Source organism: Dipteris shenzhenensis, chromosome 13 (assembly GCF_047967505.1).
Source record: "Dipteris shenzhenensis isolate YYH24624 ecotype China chromosome 13, Dip_SZ_1.0, whole genome shotgun sequence".
NCBI classification, from domain to species: Eukaryota; Viridiplantae; Streptophyta; class Polypodiopsida; order Gleicheniales; family Dipteridaceae; genus Dipteris; species Dipteris shenzhenensis.
This window is the reverse complement of record NC_141608.1, coordinates 12,689,638-12,715,384: the sequence shown is the minus strand read 5'-3', so window position 1 is coordinate 12,715,384 and position 25,747 is coordinate 12,689,638. Positions and strand designations below refer to the sequence as shown.

General features: G+C 40.4%; 1 pseudogene; it reads left to right on the top strand.

Annotated features, from left to right (window-relative positions):
- Positions 1–19,737: 19,737 nt before the first annotated feature.
- On the top strand, positions 19,738–20,439 carry LOC147895039 (germin-like protein 8-2 pseudogene; annotated as a pseudogene).
- The last annotated feature ends 5,308 nt before the right edge of the window (positions 20,440–25,747 follow it).

Here is a 25,747-nt window from a genome sequence, read left to right as displayed (position 1 = left end):
TGAAGCATATCCCTTTTTGCTCACTCCGCTCACATCAAGAGCCTCTTGAATTTTTGTGACATAAGCTTTACTTTCCGATACAAAGTCTTCAAGCACTTCACGTTTTACCTTCTTAAACTTCTTTTCTTCCATCATGTTCTTTGCAACTATAGTGAAGACTAAACCCTTCATTTGTTTAACGAGAATTAAAATAGGATCAATGTTTTCTTTCTCAGGTCCTAAAATTTCCCTGCAACAAGTAAACTTTGCAATATTATAGATTTTCTTACAAGATAGACAACATATACAAATACAATGGCTAAACAAGATGTACTTTTACCTTGCTTTTTGTACTGTGTGCTTACATTCTCCAGTGCTAGCTTTCAACTACGCAATGTTTTGAATTCTCTTGCTTCGTTGTCTCTCTCCAAGAACTGTTCTCTTCATTCTTTCTCTCCTTAGCTCATTCTTTGTCTTTGAATGCTCTTTGATTTCCCTTTGCAACTGCTCTTTCAAGTTTGAATTTATCGACATTTCTTGGTCCTTCTCCGTTCTTTCTCAGACATACAATGTCTTGTATGTTTCTGCAGTTGAATGTTGAGTCGAAATGTATCCATACATTCCATTGTTCCCGTCACCCACAAACCTCAATAGCATTGTCAGATTAGAAAATGGAGGGCTCGAATTTCTCAATGGACATTTTGGGTAAATATGTTCGTCACACCATAAGTCGATATGTTGGGAGCCTGCTCTTCTCATGTTTTCCTTTTGCTCAGCATTCACAAGCAGAACATTTCCTCTTTTCTATAGCGGTGCATATTTTTCTTCTAAATCAAAATGTAAATGGTGTAGTCACTTCTTTTGAGGTTCTTCTTCAACGGCATGGTTGCATGTAGCCATTTTGTGAGGGTTGGTTCTTCATCTTGTTTGCTTTTCATAAAACTCATCTAATCTTTCACGGTAACCATTCAAATATTTGAAAAAAAATGGATTAGTGATGGCGTGATGGGTTCTTTATGAGAGGTTGTCGTCGAAAGAGATACGGGATCTATATGGAGAGTTTAATGCAGCGTCTTCTCAATTATTTGAAAGGACTTTTTTATTCCTCCCTGGACTAACACACCTATGGTCCTAAACTGACAGATATCTGTATTTTATTGCTTTTTCCACATTTTAGAAGAGAGATAAAAGAGAAAATAGTGAATTTCTTACAGGGCCCCAAAATGAGCTCCCTGTTTTCCTAATGTGTCATGTGATCACTTAACATTGGTGGACTTGCAAGAAATGTGAAATTCATCTTTGAAATTCCATTGTGATATATGATCAATATATAGCGCAGAATATAGCAAAAAATGTGAACTTCAGCTTTTAAATGCCATTCTCCCACTACTACAGTGGCAAAAAATGTATAGGGTAGATTATGACAACATACTCATCTTTTAGATGCCAATCTCCAAGTATAGAGTAAATTCATCTTTGAAATATATAGGGTAGATTAGGGAAATTCAACTTTCCTCCTATTTAGTAATCAGATGGCTTTGTGTCAATCTCCATGTGACTTTGTGGAGAATGCCATCAATAGAGAATGGTAGTGGTGCTAATCTCATACCAAGACCTGAAAAATGGCACATTGGCACTTGTACCATTATCCTACTACCAATAAAATGAGTGGAATGTCAATCTACATGTGAGTTTGTGCAGATCGCTACCAATGGGGGAGAATGGAAGTGATGCCAATATCATGCAGGGACCTAGGAAATGGCACTGAGAACCCTAAGCTCACATGTAGATTGGCAGCTAGTGCCATTCTCCTATTCACTGGAATACCCCTCCTAGAATATTAGGGTAAACATTTCTACCAGCGGAGAATGACCAACCTCTTATTGGGTCCTAGAAAATGGCATTGAGAACCCTAAACTCAAATGGCAATTGTTCCATCCTACTACTACCAATATGATCACTAGAATGCCACTCCTATATTGTTATGTGATCTCTACACATAGGAGAACTACACAGAATTCAAAATTTAGTTTTGAAATTCCATTCTCCAAGTGATATCTGATCAATATATAGGGAAGAATATAGCCAAAAATGTGAAATTAATCTTTGAAATGTCATTCTCCTAGTGCTTTATAATTGCACAAAAGCTAAAATTGAGCTATGAAATACCATTCTTCTAGTCCCATCTGATCAATGGATAGGGTAGATTATTGGAAGAAATTCAACATTGAGTATGCTAGTCTCCAACCTTGTCTTGATCTCCATGTGAGTTTGTGGAGATTGTGGTCTTGGACTTTTATCCTTGGTCTCTTATATGTATAGATCATATGGAACTTGTGGTCTTGCAACTTGTAGAATGGCACTAGTGCCATTCTATAGGACTTATTAGATTTAATAGTCAACCTTCACATGGTCATTGACACAATTTGAGTTAGTAGAGAATGTAACTGGTGCCAATCTCAATGTGATTTTGTATTGAATGAAACTATCTGCATGTGCTTGTGGAGAATGGGACCAACAGTGCCATTCTCCACAACCCAATTCTCCCAGTGCCATATGATAGCATAGGAGAGACATTTCCATATGGGAGACTTTAGTAAATTCAAGATGGTACCATTCAGCATAATCTCACATGGAGATGGTACCATTCAAAACACAAGCTCACATCGAGAATGGCACTAGTGCCATTCCTCAACAAAATTACCAGGTCTCTAGTACAATTCCTGTGGTGGTTCCACTATGTCAAACAACTATAATCATAATCATTGTTGCCTTGTTGATGGACACCATCTATCAATGAAACTCATCCCAATCCTTGTGATTGAGAGTGCCTTGTTGATGCTATCCTATCAACAAGGAATCCCAACCCTTGGGATAAATAATTTCTCGATACTTTTGGGTTCCCACCACCATTGGGTAGGGGTCATTGCACTAGGCAATGCCTGTGGTGGTTCCACTATGTCATACAACTACTATCTAATCATTATTACCTTGTTGATGGACACCATCTATCAATGAAACTCATATTAACTCCTGGCATTGAGAGTGCCTTGTTGATGCTATTCTATCAACAAGAAATCCCAACCCTTGGGATAAAGAATTTCCTGGTACTTTTGGGTTCCCACCACCACAGGGTAGGGGTCGTTACACTAGGCAATGCCCATGGTGGTTCCACTATGTCAGATAACTACAATCTAATCATCCTTGCCTTGTTAATGGACACCATTTATCAATGAAACTCATCCAAACTCTTGGTATTGAGAGTGATTTATCAACAAGGAATCCCAACCCTTGGGACATACACTTTCTCAATACTTCCGAGCTCCCATGGTCATAGGTAGGGGTCATTGTTCTATGTAATGCGTGCATGATTTCACTTTTTTAGACAAGTACAATCTATTCATTCTTTCCTTGCTGATGGACATCATCTATCAACCAACTCCATCCCACTGACTTGGAGTATGGATTGGACATTCTTCATGAAACCCACATGGAATTGCTACATGTGACATTGCCCACAAACTCACATAGAGAATGGCACTAGTGCCATTCTCCACAAACTCACATGGTGCCAATATCCATGTGAATATATGGAGAATGACATTGGGGAAAATCTACACAACCCCCTGTGAGGCATGTCACTGATTCCTAAAGTTAGTGGATCAATATAATCATATGGTGTTGTGAACAATGGCACTAGTGCCATTATCTAACCATCATCCATGACAACATTGACATAAAGGAATAATTTGAAATTTATATGAGTTTAAGTTTGGAGAATGGCACTGGTGCCATTCTCCACAACATCATATGAATATTTCAAGAGTAGCACCAATACATGAATAATATTTTGAATTCTATATGAGTTCAAGTTTGGAGAATGGCACTAGTGCCATTCTCCTCAATCATTGTGATTAATGGCATAGGTGCCAATCTCAATATAATCATATGGTGTTGCGGACAATGCCAACAATTCCATTTTCTAACCATCATCTTTGTCAACATTGACATCAAGGGAATGGGATATGACCATATGCAATTGATTTTTACCTTATCAAATTGTCTTCTTTACATACTCATGAGGCCTTCCTCAAATTTTTGGTTGGGATATTCTTCATCGGATCAGTTGAAGTCTTGGAACACAACATTATATGAATATTTGGAGAATCGCACCAATGCCATTCATCACCTAGAGAATGGAGAATGGCACTAGTGCCATTCTCCTCAATCCATCTGATCAATGGTACTGTGTAGTGTTCAAGACAATGGCACTAGTGCTAATCTCTAACCATGATCCATGACAACCTTGACATCTAGAGAGTGGCACCATAACCATTCTAGCTAAGGTGTTTTCTATATGGCCAATCCCCTCAGAATGGATCTGGTGCAAAATTATTTCATGAGATGGGTTGAAGTTTGGGGAATGGCACTGGTGCCATTCTCCACAACATCATATGAATACTTGGAGAATGGCACAAATGCCATTCATCAGATGGAGAATGGAGAATGGAACTGGTGCCATTCTCCTCAATCCATGTGATTGATGGCATAAGTGTCAGTCTCAATATAATCATATGTTGTTGTGGACAATGGCACCAGTTCCATTCTCTAACCAACATTTGTGACAACATTGACATACATGAATAATTTGCATTCTATATGAGTTGAAGTTTGGAGAATGGAATTGGTGCCATTCTCCACAACATCAATGCCATTTATAAATGGAGAATGGAGAATTGAACTTTTGCCATTCTCCTCAATCCTTGTGATTAATGGCATAGGTGCTAGTCTCAATGTAATCATATGGTGTTGTGGACAATGGCACTAGTGCCATTCTCTGTGACAACATGGACATCTAGGGAATCGGATATGACCACATGCAATTGATTTTTACCATATGAAATTGTTATGAAGGTGCCCTCTTTACCTACTCATGAGGCCTTCATCAAATTTTTAGTTGGGATATTCTTCACCGGATTAGTTGAAGTATTGGAATGCAACATTATATCAATGTGTGGAGAATGCACCAATGCCACTCATCACTTAGAGAATGGAGAATGGCACTGGTTCCATTCTCCTTAATCTATGTGATTAATGGCATGTGGGGGTTAAAGGTCACTGTGCCTTTACCCCGGTTATGTACAATACTCAAACACATATATAAATGAATGAAAAAGAAGATTAGGGTGGTTCTGCACCCACCAAAACTTGTGTGGCTCTCTGTTTCTCTCTCTCCCTCTTCCGTTCTTGCTTCCGTTGAGAGCACTCTCAACTGGTATCAGAGCCCGGGTGATCTAGCTGAGCGTGCGTGAATGCTTGAAGCTCAGCAGCTCTGTGGGAGGAAGGAGAAGCTCTGTGGGAAGCTTTGTGGGTGACTTTACTTGCATCCGAGTGTGCAGAGACCTTGGAGGAACCTTTGGAAAAGTCACTTTGGCTTTGCGAAGTGGTTTTGAGAGCCTGTTAAGTGGTTTCAAAGAAAAAGTCATTTTTTGAGCTTTTCCCTGTTCCGTTCGATGACAGAGACTCCATATTGACTTGTAGAGGCAACTATTGCTTGCTTTTAGTGTCCACTTCACTTCAGGAGGAACCTTTGGAAAAGTCACTTTGGCTTTGCGAAGTGGTTTTGAGAGCCTATTAAGTGGTTTCAAAGAAAAAGTCGTTTTTTGAGCTTTTCCCTGTTCTGTTCGATGACAGAGACTCCATATTGACTTGTAGAGGCAACTATTGCTTGCTTTTAGTGTCCACTTCACTTCAGGAGCATGGAAACACCTTCATTCTTGAATCTAGGGTCATTTCATTGGAATTTTGACTCACTGTGTCACTTCCTACGTTTTTCTGCCTGGGTGTTGGAACTCAAGTTTGGAGCAACCATTTGCAGATCTGTCAGTTCCACTGGACTCAGGAGGTCCTAAAACTTCTATGTTGCTCATCATTCACACTCCGGTGGAGTTTACAAACAGCTCTGTTTCCAAAAACGTTTTTCAGTCCTTGTGTTGGACCCAGTGATTGAGACCACGGTTTCCAAAACCGTCTGTCCCATTGCGTTTCGGACGCCCAAAAACCTCTACCTGTCAATTCTTGCGTGATTCGGTGGAGGATTTTCAGAGTTATAGATCTCTGTGTATTCGATTTCGTCTCTGTGTTATGCAATTTTCATTCTAAGGTTTTGAAACCTTAGATTTATGCCACATGGCAATGGATAAGTGTTGACTCTCATTTCTCACTCATTGGTTGGGATTTTGGAGTTCCGGCAGAAGAGAGATATTTGCAGATTTTCTTGCTGAGTCCGATTATGCAATGGCGCCCATGTTTTGAGGCATCTCATGTTCTATTTTCACAATTCAGGAGATAGACAACAATGCTCACAAGTCCCAAATTGAAGACAACATTCCAAAAATATCTCAGAGCATATTGCACAAAATCTAAGCCAAACAATCCTTACAGAAAGCTCCACCAAAGATCCCACAACATGCAGCAATCCGGTGCCTTGGATGCTCTATGGTGAGCACAAATACAACTCCTACTTCTGTCCTCACACTCCTTAGGTTGCATAATCCTGAGTGAACTTCACTCACCATCTGTAATTCAAGTTCTTTAGATAGCACACTCCAAAAAACTTGTGTTCTACTAGCTTTAGGGTGTGTACAAGTATTGCTCCTGATTCAATGAGGGAGGCCTCTAATCCAAACTATTGATAGCCTCCACAATGAGGCCTTTGTATAGAGGGCTCCACACCCTCTAGACTGGTCGACCAATCTATAAAATAGACCGGCAAGCCACAAAGTGGGCCGACCTAGTTTGTGCTGATTCTATTGATTTTCACAAGTCTCTTGTCTACATGTTACTTGCTGCTAGTCCTGCTCAAAGCCCTGCTGTAGCCACCAAACAACTTTGCCTCCTGACCTTGAATGGTCTAGGAAAGGATTATGCACAATTCTGGACATCCATTGCCATCTGTGAGAATTTTCTTGATTTTGAGGAGTTGATTGCTCTTCTAATTTCTCAAGAGCAAAGAAATGGTGGTGCATCTTCTTCAAGAGGAACTTCAAAAGAAGTTGTTTCTACTCAAATGCTGGAAGAGGTAGAGGCACAGGTAGAGTAGGCCGATTTGGAGGCCATGGCAAAAATTAGAATATGTAGCAAATTCAAGAAAACCAGTCCTATGGAGGACAACGTGGTAACTTTAGAGGCAGGGGGAGCTAAAGAGGTCATGGTGGATGGCAGAGAGGCCAAAATGCAAACAACAATGTTGAATGCTACTACTGCTATGAAAAGCAGAATGATGTCATGACTGGAAAATTACAGTAAGGCAATTATGCATCCTCTAGTAGACAGGGTGATGATAGAAATGAGCATCTGTTTATGGTGCAGCACATGACCAATTCTATGATGCAGAAGAAAGCAATGATGTGTGGTATGTTGACTCAGGTGCATCAAACCACATGACATGTCATGTAGAATGGCTACAGGATGCAAGGAAAATGGAAAGACTAGGATTTCTGGAGAATGGTGATGATATTGCACATCCTATTATGCAGATCGGTAAAATTCCTTTGTCTATGCAGGATGGAAAAAAGAAATACCTGTTTGATGTATTGCATGTCCCAAATATTACCAAGAACCTAGATTCTATTGGTCAAATGGTTGAGCTGGGCTTGCAAGTCAGATTTAATCCTCATGGATGATTTGTTGAGGATATGAAAAATAAAGGTCGCTTGATAGCAAAAGGGAAGAAGAAGGGTAGGATGTTTACGTTGGATGTGGACATGCCTGAATTGAGTGCAGCAATGTTTGCACATGGGACCGACGTAGTTGTAGATATTAATATCTCACATAAACGCATTGGTCATGTTAATGTACAACGACTTAAATTAATGCAGGCCCAAAATATTGTTGCAGGATTACCTAAGTTCGAGGTTGGAGAAATGCATAAGATATGTGAAGCTTGTCAATTTGGAAAATAGGCAAGGAAACCATTTCCTAGACATGTTCAAGAGAGTAAGAGGCCATTGGAATTAATCCACTTTGATGTATGGACTACTAAAGCTACATCTATTGGAGGCTGTCATTATTTTGTCACTTTCATTGATGACTATAGCAGAAAAGTTTGGATGTATTTTATAAAAAAGAAAAGTGAAGTGTTTGGGCATTTCAAAGCTTTTAAAGCTATGGTTGAAAAAGAAACAGGCCTGAAAATAAAATGCCTAAGGTCAGATGGAAGGGGAGAGTACCTCTCAAATGAGTTTGCAAGTTTCCTGCAGGAGCATGGCATAAAGCAGCAATATTCATCTAGTCATACCCCACAGCAAAATGGACTTGCAGAAAGAAAAAACAGGCATATTGGAGAGGTATCTGGTGCCATGCTTAACGAAAAAGACATGCCAGATTATTATTGGGCTGAAGCAGTTGCCACAGCAGCTCGGGGGGGTCACTCATCATATGTAACCCTATCTCGTGAGTTCAACAGAAAGATATTTTTTATTCCTAAAATTGACAGAAATAAATATACATAAGGGACTATTTAAAATAGTTTTGGAAAAAATTTATAGATTTGTATAGAAAAGGGGTACATTTTATTAATGAAAAAAATTATAGACAAGGGATTTTAAATATAGGCCTTGAACGCACGTGATATAGAGGGTTTATACATAGTGAACCCCCCGAGCACAGCAGTCTACATAATGTGCAGTACTCACTTGCATTCAGAGGGGTGTTTCTATCAGGTACCTAGGATGCCAAGTTGGGGTGGGCATCTCTCCAGCACACCAGTTTGCTCCCGTGTTGGAGAGCCTCAGGAGGAAACTCATTTTTTGGAGTTCTGCCAGACTTGACCTTGCATCTAGAGTAGTGATTGTGAACTAGGTATTATTGGCTACTGCCTGGTTCATTTGCTCATGTTGGTGCAGATCTAGAGGTTGTATATCTCAGCTCATGAGACCTATCAGGAACTTCCTTTGGAGTGGGTTAGATGGCACCTCAGATGTTGTAGGCAGGGTGGCTTGGGAGACCCTCATTCTCCCCACAAGGGAAGGAGGTCTCAATATTATTGATCCTAACTTCCAGCGTATGGCCTTGCTCTACAAGTTTGTAGGGAGAGGATAGATGGTTGGACAGGAGCCTTGGAAAGTTATTTTCTTACACAACATTCAGTCTTGTGTACATCGTCTCACAGGAGAGATTGGATGGACAGCTCGAGATGGATTTTTACTTCAATCCATCTTAGATCTCCCTCTTTCCCTCTCATGGCTTCCATTCTGAAAGCTTGGGGCAGCTTCAGAGACACTCTTTGGAGAGTTAAACCCTCCTCTCGTGAAGAAATAGACAGGCAGCGAGTCATGTGCAATGAATCTATATTGGATGAGCATGGCAAATCACTAGGAGTGTCACATTATATGCAGTGGTCTAGATGGGAGATGGTACTTGCTTCCATTGTAGGTACCTGGATGGCTTATAGAAAGCTTCCAGAGGATCAAAGACTCTTATTAGTTGGCCACCTCAGAGGGAGTGCAGTCAGGATGCAATAGATAGAGGTAGCCATACCAGCAGAGTGGATAGATATAGATGACATGCCGATCACAGAGTCCACTTGGTTGGGAGCTTTAACGGGAACGGGTGTTCCTTTACAAGTTATTGCCTTGCGGGATGCACATGAGGAGGCAGACTTCTCAGATCTTCAGATGATATTCTTTTGGAGGTTGCCTTCCAGTTTGTTAGGATTGCAGGTTACATGGAGTGGGGCATGGACTCACAATGGTATCTTGATCTTGACCCTGTCCTCGTGGCACTTGGGTCTTGTAGACTTTGGTTATATTGTGGTTCTCCCATTTGGTTCTTGTAGTGTGACCTAGGGGAGTGGGAATGGATTGATGAAGGGCACCGAGAGAAGAGCATCCCCTTCTTTCATTACACAGTCAGAAATGCCAGCTTAGCAATAGAGGTTGGAGGCCCTTCAGAGCTCCTCATTGGGATAGTTTTCAGATTTTTGCAGAGGTGCATAAAACTTTTGGAGGAGGCTCTGGAAATCCTTGAGAAATAACTTGTCGTAGATGACATGCAGCAGTTGAGTCAGTTCAGCATTGCCTTTGGGAGTGCAGACAGGCGAGGACGATCTAGAAGGGTGTTGCCAGGATTCTTTGCATATTTCATAGAGCACCCTTCTTCATGACTTGGGGATCAGTGGCATGGTTATCTCTTGCTGGCCCTTGGGTGTTTTTCGAGGGACATGACTCAGACTCATCCTTCATTATACGACGATACTCTGTGGATTCATGCTTTCTCCACGATGTTCCCTCAGAGCTGCTCATGCCTCGGTAGACACATCTTGGGAGATTTTGGCTAGCATTGCAGCTTGGCATATTTGGAGGGCCAGATGTACGGAGGCGATGGAGGGTTCACAGGTTCACCCATCCCAGGCTATGGCCTGTATATGGTCTGATACTATACATACACTGATGGCCATTTTGGGCAAGCATGCAGGGATCCTCCAGAGCAGCTACAGCCAGGAGAGAGACTTTTTTCAGAATTTGGAGAGGATATCTGTTCTTCTCTGAGTCTTCTTCAGGGTTGAGGTGGCATTTTCAGCCTCCACCTTGCTTGCTCTTGCGGCTTTCATTCATACTTAATGAAGTAATATTTTTGAAAAAAGAAAGAATCTAAAAGATATATGGGACTGGTGACAACTATTGAACGAAATATTGGTCAAATACATCCAATGATAGAAAACTCTCACAAAACTTTCCTATGTTGAGAGCATTTGTTGAAAGAAAGAAAGAAAGAAATTTTATTAGAGTCTTCGGAAGACGGATGGGTCTATGAGACTGAAAGAAAACCTGATACAAATCCTAGTAAGGGTGGAGCTACTAAAATGAGCATCATCACCTGTGCTGAATCCTAAGTCTGATCATACATATTCAAATACATCTGGGTATGATAGTGAAAAGAAAAAGGATTGGAGCGGAACATAATCCTCCGTATGTCATGTCGTCCTAGCTGGTGCATAGCCGGTGATGGGGTGTTGGCATCCGTCAAGGGGTCCCATGTGTCTCGGTCTCTTGGAGGAGGCTCGACGCAAGACCAGAGCCACCATGACTCTCGTGGGATGTATCCCGGGTCTAAACAATGCCGGGAGGTCCCCCAGAGTGATCTATGTGTCCCCTTCATGTCTCGTGTGTCATGCTCTCGTCATGCTGCGGTTGTCGGGTCAGGGTCTCTATCAAGTCTGCAGCTAGAGACTAGATGATCAATGTCACTCGATGGGAAGAACTTTGTGATCCTGCTCTGAGAGCTATTTTGTGAGCTAATCCGAGAAATTCGCCATGGTGTTCCAATATTTCTTTTATGTAGCTTGGTGGCCACTATTAAGTAATAGTCGTCTTTAACATCCAGTGATTTTACAAAGCTTGCTGTGTTTTGAGTACCTGCTTAGCGAACTTGTGCACTAGCTCGAGGACTTTGCTGCAGTGTTCCAAAACTTCCTTAGGTAGCTCCCAACTCTTTAGCTGGTTGTTCCAACAATGTTTTCAAAAGTTCTGTCTGTCCCTATATTTTTCTCTGATGTGTTCATAGGCTCGACATTTTAAGAGCATGTGCTGCTCATTTTCTACCTCCTTGTTCTCTTGGGATCTTGGGTCTTGCCCACCTGCCCCTCTCCACCTCAATGTCATGTGAGCTGGTTCTTATTTTGTAGATTAAATGCCTTTTTGAACATTGATATGTCCTCCCTGACGTATTTTTGCATTTCATAACTGTCCATTAGATTAATTTGTTTGTAAAACTGCATTTTTGCCCCCGGATCTTGCCATAGTTTCTGCAGCATTTTCTATGTTACTAAATTTTGATCTCACATGTATCTTTTGGTATGTCAACAGCCGTTATGCCCCATGACTCCATCCATTTTCTTCCTTAACTATGCCATCCATTGGTTTTTGTAGCCTCCATTACTCTATGTGGTATCTTGCTTGCATCCATCTTCTCGAGCTTGTCGAGGTAGACCATGTATTGTCATGGTGCTTCCCCTTCAAGCGGTATCCTACCAGCCTCGATCAATAGGATGGAGTAGGGAGTCTATACTTTGACCCCTAGAGAGTATGTAGTGTCTCTATTCTTCTCTAATACATTTTTGAGAGCCTAGGTATCTAGGCTGGACATCCATATAGGGTCACTGTTTTGCACAAGCATGGTTTTCTCATTTCCTAGTTCCATATGTGTGCCTTCTTGTACTTATTTTGGAGGCTTTATAGAGCTTTCAAACCACCCAAATTCTTCTTTCACTCATGCATTCCACTTGTAATTATCTTCAAACCTCAGACCTAGGTATCTGTATGTGGCGATTGTGTCCAGAGTCTCTCCTTCGAATATGAAGTCCATTGGTTTATTTTGAGTCTTGGTTATCATTACTTTTATCTTGGTTACGTTGCCACTCTATGCCGGCGTGTTTCCAGAATTTACCCAAGTGCATCCAAATGTGCTTGCACATGTCATCCGTGTAGCAGCAATAGAAGGGCATATCCCACAAATTGAACTCATTCTCTGCTGTGTATTCTCAACTGGTTTTTCAATTCATCAATGAAAAGAGTTAGCGAGAGGTGATAGCTTTGCTTGACCCCTATAACACTTCTTATGATGACCTTCCTCCTTGACAATGATCCCTCTACTGGTGGTTGTGCAACTCACTCATTAAGATACAAATCATGCCATTTTTAAAGTGTGTCCCTCTATCACTCACGATCTCTAGTGGAAGGCCAAAGTGGGATATTACATTTGCATATAATAACTTACAATTGTTTGTGCATCCACTTTCTACCCACTTGGTGAAGTAATCTATGGTCACTATTACATAATGGGCTGGGTAGGCTTTTGGACCTGGCCTAATTGGACCTGTAAAGTCTATCCCCCATTTTTCAAAAGGTTGGTCCATGAGAACTTTGGTCAAGCACCTATAATCTTGGCTATGAGGTATTGAGACTCGTTGGTAAGGATCACCGCATTGACAAATACAGCTACATTTGCAAAGAACATTAGCCTCCATAATCCATATTGTAATACATTATGGGCCATGAGCTCTCCCGCAAAGTGGCCACCTACAGTACCTGAATGATCTTCATCCAGAATTTCCACAAACTCTTCTTCTCGGACCTAGCAGTGCATAGGGCACTCTTTCCCCAAACGATAAAGTTGTTCAGCATCCTTGATCACTTTCGTGGCCCTATTTGTGTTGAGTGGACATCTTATCCTTAGGGATTACATTAGCTAAAAATTATCCAATCTCATGTACTCATTCTTATACTTAGTCAATCAAAAATACTGGTGCATCTTAAAGACCATGTTTCACTCTTGTTGCTAGATCTCAATTGGGGATTCATGACATATGGTCAGAATGGGTACGTCCTTTCGTGATTGAGCCAACATGCACCCTATCACAAATTTTGGAGCATCAATATCGACATGGAAAATTAAATTTTGATTGGGTCCTCAGCTGAATATAGGTTGATGCCAAGACTAACTTAAGGGTCTCATCGGCTAGTTGACATTCTTCTGTCAAATGAAATACAATCAACAATTTGTGCTAGGGGCAGGCAATCTTAGCATAATTGCAAATAAACCTATGGTAATATATTGTGCTCCTGGTGAACCATTGTTCACCCTCTTCATTAGTGGGTGGGGGTAATTCCAAGATAAGCTTTTAAAATCTTATTATAATCCATGGAAATTCCATTCTTGGACACTACATGACCAAGTATAACCCCATGTTTCACCCAAAATTGGCACTTTAAGAGGTTGAGGGAGATTAGATAGCAATGGCATCTCTCAATTATGAGTTTTAGATACATGAGATGATCATCCCATTTGTAATGAACACACAGGTCATCAAGAAAAACGTCTAGAAAATCTCTTAGATATTCTTTGAAGGCCATGATCATCAACCTTTGGAACGTTACGCGAGCATTCTTGGACACTACATGACCAAGTATAACCCCATGTTTCACCCAAAACTGGCACTTTAAGAGGTTGAGGGAGATTTGATAGCAACAGCATCTCTCAAATACAAGTTTTAGATACATGAGATGATCATCCCATTTGTAATGAACATACAGGTCATCAAGAAAAACGTCTAGAAAATCTCTCTGATTTTCTTTGAAGGCCGCGATCATCAACCTTTGGAATGTTATGCGAGCATTAATGTGTCCGAAGAGCATTACCTTGATGCATAGACTCCCCATTCCATGGAAAATGTAGCCTCATGCTGATCCTATAGTGCTATAGATACTTTCTTGTATCCTGAGAACCCGTCTAAGAAACTATAAGCCTCTTTTTCTGTGACATGTTCTAGGACATGCTCTGTGAAAGGCAGTGGGTAATGGTCCACACAAGTGGCAACATTCACTTTTTTGAGATTAGCGCACACTCTAAACTTGCCATTCTTGTTCAGCACTATCACAATGGGGACACCCAATCAGTATGCTCAAATATAAAAAATGAACCCTCAATCAATCTATTTATGTATATCTTCTTGGACGATCATCACATATTTTGGGTTCATCAAATAGGGTTGTCGCCATACCGAACTAAGATCATCCATCATGGGGATAGTATGCTACATAAAGTCTGGTGGCACACCCTTCATGTCCATATATTTCCAGGCAAAATAGTCCTGAAATTCATGTAGCAAAGCAAGCAAGTCTTGTTTTTGCTTGGGAGTCAAATCATCGCCTATGTAGACCGGTTTGGGGTCTTCTCCTTTGTTAGCAAGGTCCACCTCTGTGACATTAGTAGGGCCATCATACCCATATTGGTCTCCTTATTTGGCTAGCCTTTTAGTTTGCTCTAGGAGTATCTTGTGGTCATGTACCATGTAAACTTTGAATTGCTTAGATACTTGTCATAGATCAGTTTGTTCCTTCTCCCATCCTTTATGGCTTCCAATGCAAGTTGATTTTCTTTGGAATAATCCTTGATAGCTTAGGCCTTGCTTTTATAGAGTGATTTCTCTTCCATAGGAGGCTTACTATGAATAGGAAGAGATTCCTCTACCTTAAGGGATCTAAGGGGTGCCTTAATTATGTCAAATCTAAGGGGCTCCCCAGTTCAATGAGAACTCATGGTGTGCTGTAGTAGCACCCACATATCATAGCCAGTAAAGGCCTATCTTCACTTTTTGTACTCCTTGATCTTCAACTGGTGCCCTCAAGATAATTATCATACTTAGGGGAACCCTCATTCTTAATCAGCAGCTTGGGATTGTAAGCCACCATCTTGGTTCTTGTATTCTCGACCATGTCCATGGTCGCTAGGACATGCATGCAATTTTGGGTAAATTCAAGCTCTAGCAGAGGAGCGTACTAGTGCTCATCGCATTCCTCACCCATGTCATTTTTGTTACAGGATTGGAAAACATGAATAATAGAAGTTCTCTAAGTAGTTTCCGACTTGGCTGCAAATTAGATCGCTAGCCATAGGGTGTGCCTTGTAGGTCTATTGGTCATCCCTTAAAATGTGTTTGTCCAATCGCATACTAAACCTATGGCATGAATAAAATATCTTTCAAGAATGACATCATAGCCATTCAGCTACCTATGGAAGTCCATCACCACAAACAAAACCCGGTAGGGGAGACTAAAGGTCTTGATCTTTATGTCCTTTAGGACTCCTAATGGGTGCATTGGTGCACTGTCAGCTAGTTTACTATTAGGTTGGTGCTTTCCATTTTGAGCTTTACCCATTTTTCTGAGCCTTGGTTTGTGACAATGCTAACACCCGCTCTACCATTTGATATTTCGTAGCATTTGTTTCATCACTGTCAAAGTACTGGCCCAACTTCTTGACCAATATCTTTAGCACATTCAACTCTTCAATGGGGGCTTCAACTACCTTGAGAGTCCCTTCTTCTGGGGCAACCATTTGTCTGTTCAACCAATTAAAGAGGTCTCTCCAAAGGATGGTGTTACATCTTAACAAGGCCAATATGGGCATTTTGACCTCTGTGGACAAGAATGCGGCAAGCCCAACCGCATTTTGACCTCCCATAGGGGTATTTACATAATTAAATTGGGCTTCCTAAAATGAAAGATAATAGATTAGTAGGACATGCCCAATTCTTGTGATGATCGTCTCCCCCCGCCACCCCCCACCAAAACATTAAAAAATGAATTCAATAGCACATGTGCATGTAGATGTTACAAAAACCTTGACTTTGTAAGAAAATGGTTGAGTCATTCATGTGATGTTCAAAATATGTTGACAAAATTTAATTACACTATGTGTGGTTTGCCTCTATAACTGCAATCCCATTTTATGAACTCCCTTCTCTATTTGTTTTGTTGTGCGATATTGTATAGTTCATTAAGTTTTGCTATTTTGTAAAGGAAGAGGGAACTAGTTAGTGAAAAGTGATAGCTCATCACCTCAAAAGGTATGGGTATTGTATGGTAGGAAGTCATCCCGCCTGTAGTCCTATCTAAGGATAGCCAAATATTTGCATGTCCAAAATATTGGATGATTATAAAAATTTGATTTCCTACGATGACGTCTGATAGGTTGCATTGCATATCTTGAATGAATCTTGGGGATATGAATCTTATAGTTATGTAGAAATAAAAAAAGTAACCCAAAGTACTTATTGGTTTTCATAGAGAAGGGAAAACAAGGAACCCAAATTATTCATTGGTTAACAAAAAGGAATAGGAAATCTAGTCTTAGCTCATCTATGTATAAGTTAGAGCTATTGCAAGCAATTTCTAGTTTTACTCTAACTCTAATGTTGAAAAAACTATAGGCTTTAAAGTAAGCAAACACCTTATTGATCAGCATGCTGATAAATTGCCTTAGAAGGACTATGAACAATACTTGGTAAGATGAATTTATTGAAATGGACTAAGTACTCAAACCTATATCTAGTCTCATCCTAAAAGGACCCTCAAATGTTAAAGATCCATGGCATGGGTGTATATATGGATTTATATTTACTAAGCCAAGGAGTATTTGAATTCACAAGGATATGAGATATATACCTTCATGCAATAAAGGTATATATAAGAGACGGGGGATAACCTCCTATAGGGGTATTTACCTAAGTAAATTTGGCTTCTTAAAATAAAAGATAATAGATCAATAGGACATGTCCAATTGTTGTGATGTTCCCCTCCCCCCTAGGAAGGAAAGAGACATTGTGTGACACGAAAATACTTGGGTAAGATGAATTTATTGAAATGGACTAAGTACTCATATCTATGTCTAGTATATTTGGATTTATATTTACTAAGCTAAAGAGTATTTGAATGCACAAGGATACGAGATATATACCATCATGCAATAAAGGTATATCTAAGAGATGGGGGCTAACCTCCCATAGGGGTATTTACGTAATTAAATTGGGATTCTTGAAATAAAAGATAATAGATTAATAGGACATGTGCACTCATTGTGATGTTCCCCTTCCCTCTCCGCCCCCCCCCCCCCTCCCCTCATTGTGTGATGTGACTTTATTCTTTTTATGGAAGAAAAGAAGCTAGTAATTGTTTTGTGTACAAAAGTGAGTAAATGTAGGTTACATGCAGTGCTTTTAGTTGATCACCAGTTGGTGAAATTATGCTGGTCCTCTAATGGAAAAAATATTCAAATTTTTGTGTCTAAGAGGAAAGTGACATAGGTAATGTCACCCTCTTTGTAGCTATGCATGTCCCCGCACCCCTTTCACATCACCAAGGCCATCTCTCAAGTTAAAGAGTATGGTTTCATGTGCTTGCAACTCTAGAGTGGACACTCACTGACTTCTTAGTTGGAGGGTAAAGAGTTTGATGACATGAGCGTGCAAGTCCCTCAATCTACATGTCAATGCTAGCTAGAATGTTACCACTAGTTTTGAGACCATAGCTCGTGTGATGGCACCATTCGAACGGGTGCATCTACTACCTCCCAGGCTTGCTACCCTACAAGGAGGCATTTTTCTTATAGTTATTTCTCCCTCTACATAGGTTGCAAAAGTGTCTTTCATGTTTTGTTTGGTTATTACATCATCGACTTCGATGGTATTCAAGCTCATCCTCACACCTTCATTTTGTTTATCAACTTTTAGGACTATTTTCTATCCCTAGTATGGTTCTTTGAGTGGTTGATTGCCTCTTCAATGCTCCTCTTACATTTCGTCATGTATCGAAAATTACCTAAATTAGTAAGTCCTTAAATTAAAATCACTAAAAGCACTAACCAGTCACTTAATACAACTATTATTTTTTCCATTTTCATCATCTCTATTTCCCACCTAAGGCCTTTCAATTATTCTCTTAAAGAGGGAGGATCTATGGGGGGAGGGAAGGGGGGGTAAGTAATTTACATAGAAGTTACCTCAGTACAAACTAGTAGCATGTCCATACTAGTTAACGAGGAGCTAGAAGTCAATGCACCAAAGTAGAATGGTGCTGGAGAAGAGTTACAATGACCTTCTGCGTGATTGAGGAAGCCCTCACACCTTCCACAACCAATGGTTGTGAGTTCTAGTATGTGCTTGCCATTTGGGATATCTTGTGGAGTTTGGTGGATCGCAAATATACATGATTAGAATGATCCCTATGCTGAAGTTGTATTCTAATTTGTGCTTTTCATTTGTTTTGAAGATCTCAAAGAGATCCAATGGGCAAGTTAAGAGTTAGAAATTGTGGCTTAAAAGGTGGAAGCCCTTAATATTAGGCACATCTTCTCGATGAATTGAGGAAACCTCTAGTAGGTATACCCTCGATGTGGGATTGACTTGATGCCCATGTGGCAAGGCTTCCAAGTCGGGCATATCATGTTGTCCTTGTACATGAGGTTTCCAACCCTAGATGTTAGGGATGATAACTATGCGATGAGGTGACATTTAATGCAAAATCCAAGACTATAAGTCTAATTTGTGTTAAGTGGTAACGTGGTGTGGCTTCACTATACTCTATGATATATTGGGCTATATTGAGAGATCAAAACTTTGAATATCACGTCGCTTCATTACAAGAGGTTTTAGAATGTAATATGTTTCAACTTTCCCTCATTAGAGCTAATGCATAGTGACAAGGCGACTCGTAGCTAGAGTACAATAGATTGAAGCCAACAGCGATGAAAAATTCAAAATATGCACGAAAAGAGGCGATGAAAAGTGCCCCATGCTATATTCCAAGTGGCGGGTGGTGCATCAGCACGTAGGGTCGACTCTGACAATTTAAGAAGAAACTAGAGTTATACGATTAATGGTTTCACAAGATTATCCAAACGTGCTGCGACAATTCAAGAAGAAAGTAGAGGTATGGTTTCTCAAGATTATCGAAACGTGCTTGAAAATTCAAGCAGCATATCGTAACGTGATGTGTCATGAAATTGACAATGTCACAAGACAACGCGTTGCAGTAAAATATTCTTTCTTTCGACGAATTAGCAGCAGTCATTGCTGTCGTCGTCCTCGACGTCCAACTTGTTGTAATTCTCTAGAGGCGCTGCATGTTCTCTGCTACCATTTCCAGTAATCGCTGCAGCTGATTTGTGGAAGATTTCAATTTTATTTTCGTTGATTTAGCCCCCGATGGTCTAAGTTTTTCAATGGATGTCGTCACCTATCAGGCTTCAGGATTACGAACTCGACTTGGTCCAAAGCAGATCCTCACCTTTATAAGGATCACGCTTGTGCTGCTCTATCTCCACAATCTCCCATCGATTCCCTTCTCAGAAGCTACGTCCTGCATTTGATCTAACATCCCAGCTCTGTAGTAGCTAAATTCATCGACTGCGTATCCAGCCATGGCTCCTAAATTCGCGTCCGCAATCACCACTCTCACTAGGGCCGCGCTGCCCCTCCTCGTCCTGCTCGCTCTCGCTTCTCCGGCCTCCCTCCATGTTGCAGCCGTGGACGCCGACCCTTTGCAAGATTTCTGCGTCACTCTACCCAACCAAGACATCACCATAAACGGCCTTCTTTGCAAGAACGCCAATCAGGTGTCTGCAATCGACTTCAAGTCCGAGATGCTGTGTAAGGCAGGTGATGTCAACAACGCTTTAGGCTCCAATGTCACGCTTGCCGACGCCCAAACGTTTGGTGGCCTCAACACTCAGGGTTTGTCAATCGCTCGTCTCGACTTCGCACCAAACGGCCTGGTTGCACCTCACGTCCATCCTCGCGCTACCGAAGTTCTCTTCCTGGCCGAAGGAAAATTAGTAGTGGGCTTTGTGGATACCAATAAGATTCTCTTCCAGCAGCCCCTTTACCCTGGGGACCTCTTTGTCTTCCCCCGAGGCCTTGTTCACTTCCAGCTCAATGCGGATGCACATAAACCCGCCCTTGCCATATCCGCTTTGAACAGTCAGAATCCAGGGGTATCACTAGTGGCCACTGCCCTCTTCGCCTCTCAACCTCCTCTTCCTGAGCAAGTGCTGGAGACCACCTTCGGCATTGACAAACAGGAGGTCTACAGTCTCATCAATAGCGTTGGAAAAACTGGCTGATGGAATTCGTCAACTTCCCATACATTCGTGTAGTGCAGAACTAAATAATACTGTGGCATTTGAATGCTCATTGAGCTTAGATTCCTGGTAACCTGTAGTAACATTAAATTCTTACGATTCTTCACCAAATTTGTTGGGCATACTTCGCTATTCGCTTACCTCCAAAGGCATACAACGCTACACGCTAACTGTCCCACCGTCCAACAACTGTCTACATGATCTCACCATTGCTTCCTAATGTGAGAAGAGTCTCTACGCCATCTTGAGAAGAGTTTCTACACCATCTTGTCGACGCATCATCCTCTTCAATTTTCTCGAGAAGAGTCTCTTGTCGACGAATGCATGCTACACCTTCCCAAACAACCCAATATTAAAACCAAAAATGATGAACTATAGTTTCTATATTATATTTACAAAACAAGATTAATTCAAGGTGATAAAGAAAAATAACGCTCTAAATTCTTAACTTTAAAATGATAAAATACGAATTGAAATAAATGTATTTTAAATCTTTCCCCAAAATAATTACATCCATTACTATATTCAAAATAAACATTGTTTCATATCATTGAGGATAACATTTTCAGTCTTAAGTGCAACAATGACTTGACTCTTAAAATTCTTTAGCCTACAATAGAAACACATTGTTTTACGTTAAAAAAAGTCATCATTCCTACCCTTTTCCCATTTAAGAGAGGAGTCCACTACACTTTTTGACATAGTCATTACTATTAGAACAATCCATTACTCTGTTAGCCTCATCGTCATTGCCAAGGAAGGAAACACATATTTCCTATAGTAACTGTTGCGTAGGCCATCACTCAAAAGTGCAAATGTCCTTCATGATTGGGGATCAGAAGTCATGCCCATTAGGACAGGGAACATCGAGGTTTAAATCTCGACGATTCACGAACCCATCCCAAGCAACTACAGGCCCCAACATTTGAACATGAAAGGCTAATTTTCACAAGATGTTGTATCTTGCCTCATGGACATGCATGTCTTACCTATGGAAAAGATTGACATTGTCCAAGTTGGAGCAAAAATCAAGTAAAGGATGCGAGACAACAAGCTTGAGAAATAAAATCATCTCTACCTCGAGCATTTTTGGGAGGATGTTATAGGTGAATGCAAATCAGCCAAGTCCAAGTTGATGATCACGCAGCTCAGAGCATTGAACATGGTGCTTGAACCAACACAATAAATTTTAGGCAAAAACAAGGAGCCAAGAAGTATTAAGGTAAGTCAGTATGTGACCACGTCTCATGAAGTTACAAAGATCAAAAATTTATTCACAGCATACATAAATGTACTCACTCAAAACTACACGAACTTGAGTAGTGCCGGCACTAGGGTCTATCAACCCAAAATCTCTTTAGTGCAAAATTAACAGGTGGTCCATCATCAAACTTTACAAGATGAAACCCAATTATGCCAAGTTAAATAAAGGCTAAGCTTGATTTCCTACTTCAATAAAAGTTCATCCATCTACTTGATCGAAGAGCTTCACTATTCTCAATTGTAATGGTGCCCAGGAAAAATGGGAATCTTTGCATGTGTGTGGATTATCAGAAATTGAGCTCAAACAATCCCAAACCGTTTGTAAATCCCCTTCACTAACAAATTCTTGGATGGTATCATGCCACAAAATGTACTCATTCATGGATGAGTACATTGCAAATCTTGTTGGCAATGGAAGATTAGAAAAATACAAATTTTATCAGTAAGTGGGTTTTATATGCATGCAAATTCATGTCATTTGGTCTATAAAATGTGCCATTAATGTTCTAGAGGTTCATGATCAAGCCTTTTAGGGAGTATCTGATCAAGTCCATTCTAATTTATTTGGATGTTTTCTTGTGTGTACTCCAACGAGGCCAAGCACTTGGCCTACCTCAAAAAAGATTTTCCTAAGTACAAGGCAGTCAAGACCTCTTGAAACCTAGTCAACTTTATCTTCTACATCGGTCTTGGCATACTACTTGGAGATGTAATCTTCAAGTAAGGAATCCAGACTAAGCCAACCAAGATTGAGGCCATAGAGTACACGTTAGAATCCAGGAACATAATATAGTCACGCAGACTCACTAGCTTCAGCATCTACCAAATGAGAGTTTTCAAATACATCGCCAATATTGTTGCGCCATTTTATGAGCTTACCAAGAAAGATGTCAGGTTTTACATCATTCCATTTATTGAAGAAACGAGCAACTACAACACCTATTTTTTCCCTATTATGGTGATGTAGTTTTCATATACATGTTGATGCTTATAAATATGATCTTTGTATTATCTTGGTACAAGTAGATGGCATGCTAGACTACCCACTCTACTATGCTAGCTACCTCCCCATCTCCCCCCCCCCCCCGCCCCCCTTCGCCGACCCCCAAAGTTTCACTAGAACAAGGAGCCTTTATAGCATTCCATGCATTGAAGAAACGAGCAACTACAACACCTATTATATGCCTATCATGGTGATGTAATTTTCATGTACATGTTGATTCCTATAAATATGCACTTTGTATTATCTTGGTACAACTAGATGGCATGCACTTTGTATTATCCCAGAGCATGGTCTGACAAGACAGGACATTATCTTGTCACTATTGGCTTTCAGATGTCCAAGGTAGATTTCTCACTTTATGTGAGAAAAATAGAGAAAGGCATTATGCTGCTTGTTATTTATGTTGATGATTTGATCATCACAGGTGATAGTGATGAAGATATCCTTCATGTGAAAATGCTCTTGAAGTAGAAGTTTGATATGAACCATTTGGGAGAGCTAGGTTACCTTTTGGGCATTGAGGTGATTAGATCCACAAGTGGGATATGGCTCTTGCAGAGGTAGTATGGATTGGACATGTTGTCCAAATATGGGATGATAGGTTGTAAGCCTATTTCAGTTCCTTTGGAGCAGAATGTGAAGTTGAGCACAGATGTAGGTGAGCTTCTGGAAGACCCTACAATGTACAGAAGCATAGTAGGAAGTTTGATTTATATGACTATTACCAAGCCAAATTTGAGCTATGTTGTTTGTTTGGTAAGTTAGTTTATGGAGGCTCCAAGGAAACCGCATTTGGATGCAACTAGACACATACTAAGGCATGTGAAGTCCACATTGTAGTATGGAGAGAGTATGGACTATTTTATGAGACTGGGGTTCAGATACAGTTGCATGGATACACTTATGCTGATTGGGCTAATAGTATAATTTCTGATAGATGATCTACCAGTGGATATGTGTTCTCTTTTGGGAGTGCTGCAATCACTTGGAGTAGCAAGAAATAGCCTACAGTTGCCTTGTCGAGGACAGAGGCTGAGTACAGGGGTCCATCAATGGCTGCATGTGAGGCAGCTTGGTTGCATAATCTACTTTATGATATGCATCAGTCTACAGATGGGCCAGTTGTCATTTATTGTGACAACATGAGTAGTATATACTTGGCAAATAACCCAATCTATCATGCTAGAACAAAGCACATTGAGGTGCATTATCACTATGTGCAGGAGAAGGTTCTAGTAGGTTTTATTGATCTAGTTTATGTCAGCACAGAGGATCAGTAGTTGACACATTTTCGAAGGCATTGGGTGCAGAGAAGCTGCACAAGTTCAGAGACCTACTTGGTGTGCAGGAATTGGGATTCAGCTCAAGGGGGAGTGCTGAGATATCGAGCTCCAATCGTGATATGCTAGGGTGACCGTTGTGCATTTATGTCACCGACTTGTTAGCTGTAGATGTGGTTGGTACACTGCCCATGAATAATAGCTGGATGATAGCTATCTTTATGTACTCTAGTTAGCGGCTCAGTTAGTATGCCACCTTAGTTAGATGAGTTTGGTTTGAGACCCACATATAGGGTTCACCTATTCTTTTGTACTTAGAGTTCTTTTGGCTTTCACAACTAAGAAGAGAAAAACTATTTTCAGCCTCCACCTTTGTGTATGTTCCCCCATTGTGTATGTGAGAAAGCCGCAAGTGAGACTCCTTTCTTCTCTCCCACTCTCTGCACACTACTTCGGCATGTATATGCTTCTCTATGTCGACTCATTTGAGCGATTTTGTATCACCCTTTTCCAAACGGTAATTTTGTAACAAATAATATTGTATATCTTCGGCATGTATATGCTTCTATCGTTCGGCTCATTTGAGCAATTTTGTATCACTCCTTTCACAAGGGAAATTTTGTAACAAACAACATTTTTTTGTAATTACTAAAAAAAAACATTAGTGGGGCAAAACACGGCTTGCTGTGTCCCTGTTTAGCCCCACTATGTTTTTTTAAGCTTCTGTTAATCGTCGCTATATAGCGACATTTACCAGTGTCATTATATAGAGACACTTATATAGCGACCCTTCTCTTCCGACGCTAATAGCGACATAAATACCGACCTTTGCGCTCGTTAAAAAAAAACTTTTTAGTGTAAAAAAAGTCAGTATTTCAGTCGAAAAATGGCTTGTGCCTTATAATGAGTGGAGCAAAAGGATAAATTCAATAAGTTTTTTATCCTCAATAGCAAGGAGATGCAGAAGTGGATTGAGAGATATGAAGCGGCCAAAGCAGAAAGAATAAATGCAAGGATGAGATTCAGAGTCATGCACAGGCGAGCAAAACCCTATGCATGGGATCTCGCCCTTCTCCCCACTCACATGTCACTTGATTGGCTACAACCTCAAGGGGATATGTAACCCTGTCACATGAGTTCAACAGAAGGATATTTTTAATTTCTAAAATTTACAAAAGTTAATTTACATAAGGGGTTATTTAAAACAAATTTGGGAAAATTTTACAGATTTGTATAGAAAAAGGATACATCTTATTATTGAAAAATTTACACAGGGGATTTTAGAAATAGATCTTGAATGCATGTGATATAGAGGGTTTATACATAGTGACCCCCACGAGGCTACAATTGGCTCTACGTAAAGCTGAACACGATGGAGAGACAATAAACGAGCACGAGCAAGAGTTTTCATCTAGATGTACGATGCATGTAACTTTCATTTTTAAGATCAATTGGTACATATTTGTATCTACTTAAGCATAAATTCATATAATTGATGGCATTTGGCACCCATCTTCAATATAGGTGATTTCTCATCCGGATCATTCTAATCCAAGAAGGTGGTATGTGGTCCAAGTTGTGCCATGAAGTAAATGTAGTTTTGAAGATAGAGATGTGGATATGGAGATGCCACTACCAATTCTAGATCCAATTGATCCAGATGGATCTAGCAACTCAGGGGGGGTCACTATGTATAAACCCTCTATATCACATGCGTTCAAGGCCTATATTTAAAGTCCCTTAT